Genomic DNA, 15,969 nt, shown 5'->3' with positions numbered 1-15,969 from the left:
TATAAAACCCACATAAACAAAAGCCTTTGGGGGTTCTCATTAATTTTTTAAGAGTTTAGTCCTGAGACCAAAAACTTTACCAATCTTATAAAGATCACTTTATTGGAAGTAAGGAAGAAAATTTTCAGCCTAACTTCTCTTGTTGACTACCCATGTGTTCTTAAATAAGTCACCTAACTTATCTGAGACTCTGTTTCATGGATGATTAAAGTTGAAAATATTGGTCATCTTATTCAATCCCTATTCAAAACATGAATTTGGTCTATAACATTCCATGCAGTTTCTACTTTAAAATTTCTATCCTTGGGACAACTCTAAAAAGATGGGATTAGACTACACAATTTCTAAAGGCTAATTCCACTACCCATGTCCTCCATGTCTAAAATTGTTTCATCTGATACCATTTGGGATCTCAATAATGTACAAGACTCTATATCATGTGAAATGATCAAAGTAGTGAACATTGTGCATTTATTCTAAAAACGAGCCCAAAATATTATACATATGACCAGGTCATCATGGAAGTTAAAGCTATAGGAAACTTTACAGAAAATTTAGTCCAGCTATAAAATCTTTGAAATCATCTAATCCAAACCCTTTATTTTATAGGTGAGGAAACTAAGCCTCCAAATATGAACTTTCACATAGGAGATAACAGAACAGAGATTAATGCCCAATTTCATTGATTCCCCACTCAGAATCTTTGAATACATCAATTACTTTCCCTCTGCTTGAGAATGGTTAGAGTCAACATTTCAGGTAGGTAGAGGTCAAAACAACTACTGAAGGAAATTATAAATTTTGTTATCTCGAAGTAATGATCATAAGGGGGATCACAATTTTAAACATTATCAATACATGTTTTATATTATAGTTTTATTGCACAAAAACTGTTACTGATACTGTTAATACAATCTTAATGCCTGTTGGAATTTAATGGGAAATACTTCATGCAAATATAAATGGGGATAATCCATCCTCTACTTCTTAAAAATAAGGAAAACAAAGATCATGAAGATAAGGTGATTTGCATAACATCACAAAAGCAAGATTTGAAGACAAGTCCTTTAATTTTAGAACCAGTATTCTTTCCACAGAACCACACAACACAAGAGTTGAAGGTGAATAATGAGGTTGCTTCCTCATATATGGGGTTATCTTAATTTCTACTAACTTGCTTCAAGAAACATTTGTTAAGCAACTATTAAATGCTAATAGTATGTTAGGTATTGCAGGCATGACTTTTTAATTACAGAAGTCGCTTCTTATTTTTTCCCTCTTTTTATCAGTTTCAAAATAAGAAACTCATTCCTTTAGATTGTAATATATACATATATGATATATGTATAATCATTAATATTCTAATGGCATTTTGCTTTAACTCAGGAGATCAAAGTACTCTCTAGAAGATACTTATTAATCCTCAAAAGATCTAAGATGTAGCTGGGAGCAGAGATGATTAGTCCTATTTTTCAGATTGAAAAAAGAGCAATATGCTTTAAGTGGTCAGGAATTGTCTTCAAGCTTCTTTCTCACCAGTGGTAGATTCAGGAAAACAGCTCAGATGCAATAATTCTTTGTCTAGGCCTCCCTCTGTTGGACTCTGTGTTTCATTTACAGTTATTCTGCCCTACATGTCATGATGCAAAGAAAATCAAGCTTGGAATCTAAAAGCCTAGATGAAGGTCTGAGCACCAAATAAATGTGTGACCTTGGAAAAGCCTCTTAACTGGTTTGACCCTGAGTCTTCTCACCTGTAAAAGTGGAATTTAATAAACCATACAGCTTGCTATAGTGGAAAGTCTGCTAGTCTCAGTGTTAAAAGAACTTGCATCTCAGTCCTTGCCTGTGGAACTACAGGCAAATCACTTAAGCCTCTAAACGTCCCTGGACACTTTCCACTCTCTCAGACTGCATGTTACAAGTAGTTGCTCATCTGCATTGGAAGGTTGGGAATGTTCTTATCAGGAGTTCCTTATATCAATCACTTACAGGTATAACTATAAATATTATTATTAACAATAATAATGAGAATATACTAGTACTCCTTCACAGTTATCCTAATTATAACTCTTATAGTGTCATAGATACATATGAGTTATTTTTTTTTACCATATTTATAATACATTTTCCCACCCTATTCAGTTTTTCTGTTTCCCAAATAAAGTAACTGAACCTCAGATGCCACAATATGTATTTGGCATAGGGAATCACCTGTTCTTATGTGGTATATCAGTGATGTCTAAATATGGGAACAGAAACATCTCCATCTCAATAATTTCAGTACTATGTAAATTCCATTAGTATAACAAAAGAGGAAGGGACAGTATTACCATCAAAGCTGTATAGGTGTATGGGTAATGGTAAGCCAGATAACAAACATCTTCATTATGAGGAAAAATGATGGAAAAGGTGAGTGTATAATGGCAATTTCCAGGAGCTCCTGCAGCAGCTGAATTCTGACGATAATTATTTCTGGAAGAAAAGACAAGAAAAAGAATGAATGGTTAAGAAAAAAAGAAAGACTCTCAATAAGATCCTTGGACTGGACTAAGATGGGTGAACATTGCTTGGATGCTTTGCACCACTCTGGAAAAGTATTTTACCATCACAACATGATGATGATAGGATCAGTCACTGTTGGATTTAAAAGTGGGAAATTAAGACCTGAGATGGGAAATGTCTAAGATCAGAACTAAGACTGGAAAGCAAATCAAATTTCCAGGCTAGTTCATCTATCCCTGAAATGATATTTTTTAATATCATGAGTCTCTCAAAGAGCATCTGAAAATGAAGACTGTATAGTTATCTAACTGACTAATATGAAAACTGGCCCACAGGAAATGTAATGGATGACTAGTAATCCTATTCTACAGGGAAGATTTATAGGATAAAGTCTGAGTTTCACAAGCAGGACCAAGAAAAGAGTTTCCTTCTAGCCATATAAAGAGGCTTTTCTCCCAATCCTTCAAGAGGGTTTAGAAGATTTGTCTTCTCATTTGTGCGTGATTCAACTTCCAGAAAGAACAACTAAAAGATCTGTAGTGAACATTTTCTTTTGTGAAAGAAGAGGAAACAGTTCTGATATTGTAGAAAGCAGCATCAAAGTCAATTATGGCCAGAAGTCATTTTTTAACAATATTCCCATGACAATGAACCTATTTGTCCCTTACCTAGTCTTCAAAGACTGACTATGCCTATTGAGCAAGATTTCCTTGCAAATGCCATTAGCTCAACTATATTAAAATACAAGATTAATCAAAGATGTAATTCTGCTTTTAAGGCTTAATATTGGATTATTTATTTATGTTACATTGGGACTTTTGGTTTTATCTAAGAAAGAGGAGGTAGAAAAGAAAAAGTGTATAATTATTCTTGTCATTTCTTAGGGAAAAAGTTGGTTTTCCAGACCCTCCCTTTGTTCTCGTTCTCTCTCTCTCTCTCTCTCTCTCTCTCTCTCTCTCTCTCTCTCTCTCTCTCTTTCTCACATACACACACACACACACACACACACACACACACACACACAATAAACAAAAAACTTTAACTATTTTGAACTGTGGTGAATGAAGCTAGAGACAGACAGCACAGACAGTACTTTTAAAGATCAATGTAGCTTTTTCAAAATTCACTTGCTGTGGTGCATCCCAGTACTAACCTCTATCCCTGGTTAATCCCTGGTTATTTTGGCAAAGAGAAGGGATGAGGCTGCATCAGAGTAAGTCCTAGAGTGAATATTTTGTATTGTTTCCTATTGTTTGTATTGTTCAAACAGTCTCTGTTTCCCTTGTGATCACAGGCAGAGACCCACAAGTGAAAACTTTAAAAGTGAGTATGTTCACCCGTTGTGCCATCTGGATCCTCATACCTAATTGGTTTTACTTTTCTCAAATAAACCCAAAGTTCTGCAGTCTTTCTAAAAGCTAATACTTAAGTTATTAGAAAGCACATAAGGAACCAGATGGTTGCTCTGAACTCATGGATGCTACATATGCTATACTTTTGGTTCCCTTTATGAATTGACTTGTAAATATATTATTATTCCATTTCTAACATACATAGACTTTACATCCAGCTGAGAAACTGCTGCCAGTCAATTACATCTTCTGGCACCGCTTATAGTTCATTGGAGGAGAATGAGCCAGTGGCAGCCAATCAGATTATGGAGTAGCCACTCCCCCGTGCACACCTTTGTCTTATTCCTCCTCACCTATAAACATCAGAGACAAGGTCTGTATATTCTGATTCATGGCTAGCAGCTGGAGCTGACAAACAGTTGTACTAAACTCAGCTGTCTCCCAGGTATCTTCTATTCTTAACATATTTTCCACTACACAAATCAGGAGCTCAGTGTCCGATTTCTTGGTGTAGGAAATTCAGAACCAGTGCCCCACAGCAGCCCATGCAACAATGAAAAGCCAACTTTCCAGGGTCTCTGTGGAAAGACAGAATCCCCACTAAGTGCTGATTTTAGCCTGGGGTTGCTGCTTGAAGCAGTTTCAATTACACTCAGTCTCAAGTTTAAACTCTGGCTGAACCCCAGACAAACTCCTGGCTTCACCATGGGAGGGCTTATCCTGACTGCAGTGTGAGCAGAAACTATCCTGGAATTAAATCAACCTCTAAGAAAATTTTTCATTTTCATATGCTCTAAAAGCCTCTCCAGAGTTTCCTCTTCATGAATTGTTTTCCTGCCATTATACTTGCTCAGTCTATGGTGAGACCATATGACCAAGTTGTTTTCTCTAATGTTTAATACCCATGTTATGGATCTTTTACACATTAATAGTACAGGATTCATTAGCCTCAAGTTCAAAGCACAATATTAGTGCATCATGAAAACCCATAAAGGCAATTGCCATCTTTGACTGTATAAACAAATGAATGATAAACAAAACATGGGTAGTGTGAATTTTTGAAGTATTTTGAGCAAGTGGTGGCACGATGTTATCAGAAAAACTTTCACAAATTTAAGCATGTAAAAAGGATGCTGAGATAACACAATATTATGCTTTAGGGTTGTCTGCCTGGTTAGGAGAAAAGAAGACTTGAGGAAGATGAGGTAGTGCCTTAAGTGTTTAAAAGATTGACCTATAAAAAGAAAGATTAGAATGACCTTGTTTATCATCAGAAGGCTAAATTAGAACTTATGGGTAGAAAATGTAAAGAGGTAAAATTCATCTAAATATTAGAAACAAAAGAAAAAATCAAATGGACTGCTACAGAAGGGAATGACTTCCATTTCTCTGGAGGCCTTCTAATGAAGGCTAGGTGACAAATAACTACAAGTACTCTTGTAGAGAAGAATCATATGTCCCAAGAAGCAATAGTGTCCTGATTAAAAAGTCAGACAAATTTGTACAGGCACTTGGAGAATATGGGGGAAAAAATCAGGTGGTATATAAAAAAGAATCTAAGGCATTATTTGAATGTGTTTATAGACTGGGGGGATAATGACTTCTCACATATGATGTATCATATCACTGATGCCATCAAATTAACTTTTCTTACCACCTTAGATAGGAAAGATTTATGAAAATTATATCAGTTAATGGATTTGCATCAGCTTACGTGGGCCAGCTTTGATCAATGATGGCCTAGACTCAATCAAACTAATATTTGTGTAGCTCTAGGCTTCCTTTTGTTTTTCCATCTTCTGAATCAGTCATGTGTTTAAAAGAGTCAAAGTATGGAGTACACAAGTATATAGTTATGATGATTTTAATGCATTGCCATCTTTCCTTTTTAAAAAATTATTGGGATGTATTTGCATGTGTTTGTGCATGTGAATATGTGCATGAAATAAGCAAATACTATAAGGATGAATTAGATAATCTTAGATGACTACGACTTCATTTAACAAGGTGTATCATGTCACTTAACAGGATCTAATAAACCAGAATAGCAGCCACCAAGCTTCCCTCTGGCAGCAGTATTTCTAATATTATATATAACTTAAAATCTCTCTCTTGAGATATATCAGAAGGATACATGATAGCAGAGTACTTGTATGACATCCATCTTCATGAGTGAGCTATTCTATCTCCCCTCACGAGTGAAGATAAATGTCAGAAGAGATCAGCCATTGTGTATTACATAACGACTCAGCACACCATTTCCCTCCCACTGTCCTTCAGCACTGAAATGACTTTACATCAGAGCTGGGAGAACATGAAAAGGGATGAATCTATATGTATGTCAGTAGGAGAAGCAAACTTGTGGAAAGTGAAGGCTAAAATGTTCGATGCTTACTTCTCTGAGCAGTAAGATTGAATGGGTTTGACCTTTCCTATTCTTCCTCTCAAAAAATCCCTTTCATTGTTTTTCCTTTCAAATGTCTTTTACAGTTCACAGTGATCATCCTCTCCAAGCTAAAAGGGATGGGATCTCTTCCAAGTCCCCATTCACAACTTGGAAGGTGATACATAAGGAAAGAAACTCAGAACTTCCTTCCCCCTTCCATCTTTTGTATTTGCACAGGGAAGCACTGGAGGCAAATGACACACTGAAAAAAATACCTTTTTTATGAGGCAAGCATATTTATACAGTGGAGCTCTAGATCAGAGATGATAACAGCATCATCCAAGTAAACTACCCAAGCATCGGAAGGCGTGGTGTAATAGTCACTTAAAGTATAAAATGTTGTCCAGAAGCAATGCTATAGGAGGAAAATAACTTGGAGAGGAGCAAAAAATCTCTTGGGCAAACTCAAAAAGAAAATTAGGAGAGTTATCCTTAGTAAACATAATAGGAGGGAAAAGGCATATTCATTCATCCCTAAATAGATGGGACTAATCTGGAGGTGAACAGAGATCAGCATATCAATCTTTTTATTAGATCAGAGTATTGCCAAGTATTGCAAATATGTTAACATAATTTAATGAATAATTGTAAAACAAATGATATTACAATATAACAATTGTATCCACTCATCTCAGGTCTGGAACATGAATATGAATTACATTACACATTCATGGTTTTCATCTTACCACTGAGTTGCTCTTTAATCACAGAACAATTGTCTTGTTAATGACATTAAAAGCTATTAATGTTGGCATCCCTTAGGCAGCCTGTGTTCCAGATTGAGCTTCCTCTCCCTCCTCCCCACTGCAAGAACCACATTCCCATGAGCCTCCCCCTTTTGCTACTCCAAGAAGAACAGCCTCCTGGCAAGGATACAGGTTATTGGATGAAGGTGCAAAGTGTTAATCCAAGCTCTTTGTTAGTCGTAGGCCTGAAGTGGAGGAAAAAGGAACTTTTCAAAAGATCATTTTCACTGATGATTTTTCCTGGTTGTTGTTTTCACAGGAGAACATAAGTCATCCTTCACTTTTTAAGGCTCAAGTACAAGATTTCAAAATCTTCCTGTAGAAGTATCACATACCTATACTTTGTATTGATTTTACATTAGCTGGTAGGTTTTCTACTTTACTTTAATTGACCTGAATACTCCATATCAGTAACCCCATATTTGTTAGAAATACCATGACACTTGGACCATGAAAGAATTGTCATTGGATATTAGGATATGGTTTTGAGAAAAACAAAAAAAAGGGTATGATATAGTTTATTTTATAAATAATTCAATGACAGCATTCCACTCAAATCTGACTCAAAGAAGAGTCAAAGAATGGAGTACACAAGTGTGTAGTTATGATTTCAATTCATTTCCATCTGTCCTTTAAAAAAAATTACTGCCATGTATAAAAATTACAACAATAACATCTCAGCTATTATGACTAATACCTCATCAATTCATCTTATTGAAGGTTTTAAATAATTCAGGGTTGTCCTTAAATACTTAATAATCAATTCTACAATCACTGTAGTTGATAAATGTGACTGGCCAACCAATGTCCTCGCCCTTCTGTTTCTATCAAAGTTCATCTCCTCTTGTTAGGTCTATAGACTTAATAAGCATGCTGGAGATTGTTTTAAGTATCCATCAATTGTAGCAATGTATATGTATATCATCACTTAAATTATCCAGCTAAATACTGTTGTCAAACTTAAAACTTAATCTTTGGCACCAATTGCAGTCTGACTTCCAGAGAGCCTTATTGGTTTTGTTTGTTGTTTTGTTTTAGTCTCTGTGCCCATAATGAAAAAGAAAGGTTGATTTACATTAACCCAACCATGAAATAAGCATTAGTCCATGACCTCAGAGTCCAAAAGAAATCAGTATCTCCATCAGAAACAGGCAATGATAAAATATATTTCTATCTATCCTGTCATTTCCCATTTAGTTTGATTTTCATAGGACTTTTTTGATTGTAAGAAAATTTAAGTATGTGCTGTGTCCTCTAATTATATAAGCAATAGTGAAAGTCTACTGAATGATTAGGAAAAAATATAACTCCAATTCATGTGGTCTAGCTCAATACAAACTTTGCAAAAATTCATGCTATCTGATTGAATCAAAGACTATAAAAAGTTGTTTATGAATGCTTAACACCTTCTCAACAAACTGGCAAGATACAAAAAAGATAACAATGGTGATATCATATAATTTAAGTATAAAAATAGTAAGTGGCAGTAAAATCAAAATAAAGCATTCCTCAATCAACCATAAACAAATGTTTATTCAACACCTACTACATGCCAGATACTTAATGTTATTTAAAAATCCATGTTTACACATCTTGCCTATTTATTCCACTCAATGACAGGAAATTTGTAGTCTTGAATGATTTGCAGCAAATTTAGCAGATGAGTATGGCAGCTGAAGGTTATGGGCATCAATATGGTTAAGCAGGGAATGGGGGAGGGAATGGAAGGGCAACCAAAGGTATACTAATGATGCACTTACTTGTAATAACAGATATCATAGCCCACCCGAACCCAATGAGGCCTGCCCTGGAGAGCCTCCTTCACTGAATACATGGTCGGCTGCATCCCTACACAAAACAAAGGCAAGTTCAGGTGATAGGACTTTTTTTTTTTTTCCAGAAGGGAAAAAACGGAAGAGAAAGTTGATATCCAGACTTCTCTCTTTTCACACAGGTTTCATCATCTGTTTCAACAAAATAATTTATTTCTCTCCCTCCCAATAGCAATATATTAAAATTTAAATAAACAAAACTTCTCAAAGGACACAATCCTATTGTTATATGTCTGGCTCCAATAATGATTCATTTGGTGACTTGAATTATTCCCTTAACTTTTCTGGATCCCTATAATTTTTCTGCTATCTAGTGAATGATGCAAGTTATAAGGATCAATATCTGTAAAAGTTACAATTTTTGTATTGTTATTATTGTTATTTTTCTTACTGGTATACTTAATAAGTTACTTCTATATATTAGAACCCTTCAGGAACTATACTCCATCTGGAATACACCTCTTTTATTTAGTCTGAAATTAGGAAAGTCAACAGAATTTTGGGCAAATGTGTATTCTATACTACATGAAAATCTGTATTATAGCATGTTACATGACACATATGTCATATAAGACAATGGTCCTAGTAATCTCTGATGACAATGTACATATGAGATTCCAGTTAAATCACAATCATTACCACAAGGGTTAAAATATATGGTTTTGCAAGTATGAGTTTTGTCTCCTTTCTATTCTATTCAAGGGAATCTGTCTTTCCTCTGTGTTTTTCCAACTCCCTAACACGATGGCACCAATAAGATTGTGTAGCTCACCAATGTCATGGCATACTTCCTTTATCATTATGTTTATTGGATCTGGGAACAGAAACTGTCTACTTACCTGACAATGATAGGGAGAGAAAAGGATAGGCAAGTTCTGGTATTATCCCCTACATGGGCACTCTGACTGTCTGTGGTAATATCAGAGCTTCCTGGTTTCCCTTTCAGAGAATCAGTTCATCATACTCAGAAACTAATTTGATACCCAAGTATTGACCCAATTGGATGGTCCTTATCTAAACCTTTTTGAAACCAAGGATATTTACATTTTAGTTTCAGTCTAAACACACAAAAAACTACACTGGTCATTTTACTCAATGAGTGTGTACTTTAAATAATCTATAAGAGCACTTTTCCCAAAAAACTCATACCGTAATTGAACTGGCTGTTGACCTTCTCACAATTGATGACATTGAAGCGGTAGGGCATAGCAGCCTTCATGCCGCTCACCTTGAAGTAGAACCACTGCTGGTGCTGGGCACAGTTCACATCAGCATTGATCAATAAATCATACTCAAATCTGGAAAGCAAGACATGGGATATTATGCTGATGAGCTAAGAAACGTGAAGCCTTGTTTGGGGAGGGGGTAATCTCAGACTAGATAGTCTTACCCATGTCTACTTCGAAGTTGATTTAACAACCTAGTATCTCTTTCATTTGAACTGCAAAAAATTACCCTCTACTATTTCCTACTCATAGAATCACTGATCTAGAAATAGGAGAGACTTTAGAAGCCATAGGATACACCACCTGAGGAAACTAAGGTTAAGAGAAATTAAATAAGTTGCCAAGAATCACAGGGATAATAAGTGTACAAGACAGGATTCATATTAAGTCTTATTTATTCCAAATCCAAAGTGCTATCCACTTTACCATCTAGTGCAAAGAATGTTATTGACCCAATATCTAGGGAGTACTTTGACTTGTTCTTGCAAGAACAGTGTACTGACCCATCTATGTTCTTTTTAAGTCTCTTCCTAAGGCAATACTACTGTTTTATGATACGTTCAAATGTCTCAAATGAGAATGTAAGTCTATAGTCATGGAAGAGAGCAACGTCAGTTTATAGGAACAAATCCAAAGCTTCATTTTTATCAACACTTAGTTTTTGTCAAAAAATTAACCAATTAAAAGTCATGTGCATGATACATGACAGTGAATATCTAGATGCCAACTTTTTTTTATGTAGAATAGGTAGGGGAAAGGGAAGAAAAAATAGAGTAACCAATAAAAAAAGAAAAATATATGAGTCACAGATCATGGAATATAATATTTCAGTCTATGTCAATATTCTCTAACTATTCATATTTTCCAGGTGATGGAAAGCAACTTGGGCTTAGGATCAAGAAGGTCTCAGTTTGAATTCTGTATCTTTCATTTGAAAGGGCCGTAACTATGTAAATCACTTAATCTCATTGAACTTGATGATCAAAGAATAATATTAATATTCCTTACCTTACAAGACTTGAAGTTCTTTAAAAATTTTAAAGAATTATATAATGTGAGTTAAGTACCATTATTATTAAGAGAGAATTGCACCTCTGGCTTTGTTTTTTGAATTGTAATTTCATATACATTTATACTGATAAATCAATATAAAATATATTACCAAGTAACTACAAAGTAATTTGGGAGAGGGGATGCTAACAGCTAGTGGATATAAGGAAAAGTATTGTTTAGGAGGTGGAACATGAGCTGCAGCTTGAAGAGAGAGCATTTAAGGGATGATAAATACTCTGACCAGATACTGAAGTAAAGAACTGATACCAACTACAAAGGTGATCAATGGTAATGAGGAACTGTTTTGTCAGATGGATTCAGTGACACGGAGTAATTAGTAGTACCATATGTGGCTTCAGGTCCAAAAGTTACTTCTAATCCCTTGGGAAGAACATAGATGGGTCAGTACACTGTTCTTGCAAGAACAAGTCAAAGTACTCCCTAGATATTGGGTCAATAACATTCTTTGCACTAGATGGTAAAGTGGATAGCACTTTGGATTTAGAATAAATAAGACTTAATATGAATCCTGTCTTGTACACTTATTATCCCTGTGATTCTTGGCAACTTATTTAATTTCTCTTAACCTTAGTTTCCTCAGGTGGTGTATCCTATGGCTTCTAAAGTCTCTCCTATTTCTAGATCAGTGATTCTATGAGTAGGAAATAGTAGAGGGTAATTTTTTGCAGTTCAAATCCCTCACCCTCGATAGTTGAGTAATGAAAGTTCCATTCCCATTCCCCAACAGGCAGATTTATGTATAAACTCTCTGGATTCTCTTTCTATCAAGCCTGGGCAGTGCAAAAAGATCTCTAAAGATTCTATTGCATCCTGAAAGGTTAAAAATGCAAGAGACCTATCAAATATTCAAATTGTATAGAGTACTAAATCACATTGGAGTGCATTATAGTAAATTTCCAGGTATTAAGTAATGTTGGCTATAATGATTAGTTCTCATTACCTTTAAGGGAAGAAATACAATTATTAGAGTAACAGACTTCTAGAGATCTTAGTGCTCTTATAGATTATTTAATCTAACATCTTCATTTTGTAGGTAGGGAAAATAAGGCCCACAGAAGTAAAGTTACTTAACTAAGATCTCATTGTAAATTAATTGTAAAACTGGGTCTCCTAATCCTAAAGTTATTTATTCCTTTGATAATACAGCTTGACTCATTTTGACTTCATTCCATTTTGGACTCCTCTTTCATATTCAATCTTTCTTTCTTGAATTCAGAATTTTTGTGGATACTCCTGGGCAAATTATTTCATATCCATAGTCCTCACTTAACTCTTGGGTAAAAAGAAGTTACTTGCTGCTCTTACTTATAATCTAAATCCATGACAACCCTCCCCCTCCCACCTTTAATAGCAAAGCTGTTACATGCTAGAACCTCCTCCCACTCCTATTTACTCACTGTCTCACTTGGATGGCCTTCCTCAGGTTTCCTGACTCAAACCCAGAGAAGAATCTTAAGCATTCAGATGCATCAGTGCTTTGCAAGAACCTGAAAGCAAAATAAATAGCTCATATACATGCATGTCATTACTGCTTTTATTTTTAATCCTAAGAACCCATTTCCATGATCAATAATCAGTGTTTTCTCCTTGCTTAGATTGCTCATTTCTCCTAAAGTAAGATTTCTCATATATTTATGTGTGTGTGTGTATCAAATCAAAAGTCATAACACTGTGCCTTCAATGTATAAGTTACCTACCAAGGCTCATCTAAACTGAAGACAACTCTGCCAATCACCTTGTCTGGCTGGATGAACCGCTGGACATCTTCAACTATTTTTGCCCTGAATGGAGAAAAAAATCATAAATTCAGAGTTTATAGCCAAAAGTAGAAGTAGGATGTGTCTTAGGAATCTACATCCTTGAGAAGAACATTTTTTGCTGATGAAACTGAAAAGCTGTTAATGAAATATTTTGGTCTCCACTCCACTGACTTCAGATATCTATATTCACTTTCATTTACAAATTATTGTTATTTTTGTTCTGCTCTGATGTGAAAGTTTTCCTCATTTTAATCTCAATCAATTTAGCTAAAGACAAACCTTTCTTCTTCTGATTTCTGGCCAGATCTGTCAGTCCAAGGTAATTTAATATTATCTTTTCTAAGTTCTTGCTTACATTTCTTCCATAGTGATGAAACAGCCATAAAAGCCAACTTCAGATATGCAAGGCTGCATCAAAAACATGATCCAACCCACTCAATATCCTGCATTAGTCAATGGTTAAGATCCCCATCTTTAAAAGGAAATTCCTTTCTTTCTCTTCTCATCTTCTACAAAGATATGATATTAGCTCATTATTTTATTCTTGAGCTGTGTTTCATTGACAAGACAGCCTTCAAGTACATCCTGGAAATGTACATTTTTATATCTCCCCAGCAAAACCAATACGTCTAAATTTAACTCATTACCTCACCCTATAAATTCTGTTCCTGCAGGAATTCTCTATTTCTGTCCATGGTACCAATGTCCTCAGTGCCATCAAGGTTGGAAACTTCAGTGTTACCTCTGACTCATCCCTTTACTCACTTTTCCCTCAAAAAAGCTAATTAACTACTGAAACCAAGAAATTCTACAAGTATAATGTATCTTTTCCATTCTTCTCATTCCTACTATAAGGCTCCAAATCTAGCTTTCTTCCTTCTTACTTAAATTATTATAATAATTTCAACAACTATCTCCCTCTGGTTCATCACACATTTTGCTAATATGTTGCTACTAGATTAAATTTCCTAAACCGTAGTTTTAATCATGCCTCATAGCCCATTTCCTTGCTCAAAAACCTTCCATGATTTCCTATTGCTTACAGAAACAGTTCAAATTACTTTATCTGACATTAAAAAAGACTACAAGATTAATCCTTTTTTCAGTCACATCTCCTATGAAAGTTCTTATCTTATGTTGCAGTCAAATCAAACTATTTGTGCAATATAGAGCATGGGTCTATTGTCAGAGTGATTGAGGCTCAAATTTCCAGTTGGGCATTTCTTAAGAGTATAACTGCAGCTGAGACATTTACACTCTTCAAGCCTCACTGTTCTCATCTGTAAAATGGAAGTGGCAATAGCTACTGCCTCAGAGGGTTGTTTTAAGGATCCAATGAGATCATGTACATTAAGGATTTTCAAACCTTTAAGAACTTTATAAATGTCAGCCATCATCATCATAATCATCATTCGCTTATCCTTTGCCTCTACCTTGGAGCTTTACTTCCCAGCTCTGCTTATCTAATTCCTACCTGTTCTTAATGACCTATCTTAAATGTCATCTCTTTCATAAAGCTTTCCCTAATCTCCCAATATGAATGTAATCTTGGCATCCTTTGAACTGCAAAGCTATATGTTTATGCTTTTCTCAATGCACTTTTAAACTTTCAATTTACCTTTATCTGTGCCTGTGTTTTTTGTGTGTGTCTTTTTTTTGTTTTTGTTTTTGTTTTTTTTTACTCTACAAGCTCAAGAGGACAGAGTGCACACTTCAGTATTCTTTGCATGTCCTACTGCCCCTATCACAGTAGGTGCATGATAAATCTTGGTTGGTGGGTGACTGATCACCACAAAAATATTCATCAACCTTTCCGACAGCAACTGCCACTGGACAAAGACAGAAGTCATAAGAGACAAGGGGAAATTAGTTGTGATCAAGATCCAACAGGCAGCAAGAAGGTAAACAAAATGCTTCCTCTGATCAGAGAGGTTATGGATACCATGGTGACTGGAGTTGGAGGAGGTAAGAAAAAAGAGCAGAAAAAGTGTAAATCAGAGGTAACTCACCTCATGAACACCTGAACTTTTGAAGAGTCTATCATTCAAAGGTCTGTGGAACAATTACTTAATGTCCTGAAATATGTACTGTGAAAAACTTTAATTTAGAAGTGTAAAACTAGAAAATGATGCCACTGGGCATAAAAAGCTCATTCAAAGCTGTGACTCAGGGGAAAAAAGTTAAGCAAAACCTGGCAGTGGCAACTGCAATGGATATATACTGAGTGTTTAGGGAGGCTCTATTTCCCTGCCTCATACACATACAAGAGTACCTTTAGCTAAGACATTTTAAATACAGGGGAGAAGTTAAATTTCCCAGCAATGGAACTCCAGAACGCTAACTATACAATCACAATTTATAATGTTTCCAATGTTTCCCTCTTTAAAATAATTTGATGGGGATGGAGGTAATAAGGAGCCACTAGAGTTTACTGAATGGGGATTGGAGGGAAGTTGACATGATCAGATCTGTACTTTTGGATAATCACTTAGCTCAGTGGAAGTTGGACTGGAATGGATAAAGACTTGGAGCAGAAAGAGCAATAAGAAGGTTATTACAATAATCCAGAAGATGAGAGTCTGCACCAAAAGAGGAGCAGTGTCAAGGAAGAAAAGGAAATTTAATAAGAAATATTTTAGAAGTAAAGACCAATAGAATGTGACAACAAATTGGATAGGGGAGTGATTTGGTGGTGAAAAACAGTAGGAAATCAAAAAGGCACCTAGGCAAGCTTGAGAGAGAAGGAGGATAATGGTGCTTCTACATTAATAAGGATGTTCAAAGAAGCGGAGAATTTGAGAGAGAATATAATTAGTTCAGTTTTGGTCATGTTTAATCTAATATTTCTGTGAGATATCCAGTTTATTCTTGTTTTTCAATCATTCAGTCATGTCTGACTCTTGGTGACCCTATGGACCATACCACACCAAACCTTTCCTTTCTCCACCATCCATCAAAGTCTTTCCAAGTCCATGTTCATTATTTCCATGACAGTATATATCCATGCCATCCTCTGTCATCCCCTTTT

The sequence above is a fragment of the Sarcophilus harrisii genome, chromosome 2 (assembly GCF_902635505.1).
Source record: "Sarcophilus harrisii chromosome 2, mSarHar1.11, whole genome shotgun sequence".
Taxonomy (NCBI): domain Eukaryota; kingdom Metazoa; phylum Chordata; class Mammalia; order Dasyuromorphia; family Dasyuridae; genus Sarcophilus; species Sarcophilus harrisii.
This window is presented reverse-complemented; position numbering follows the sequence as displayed.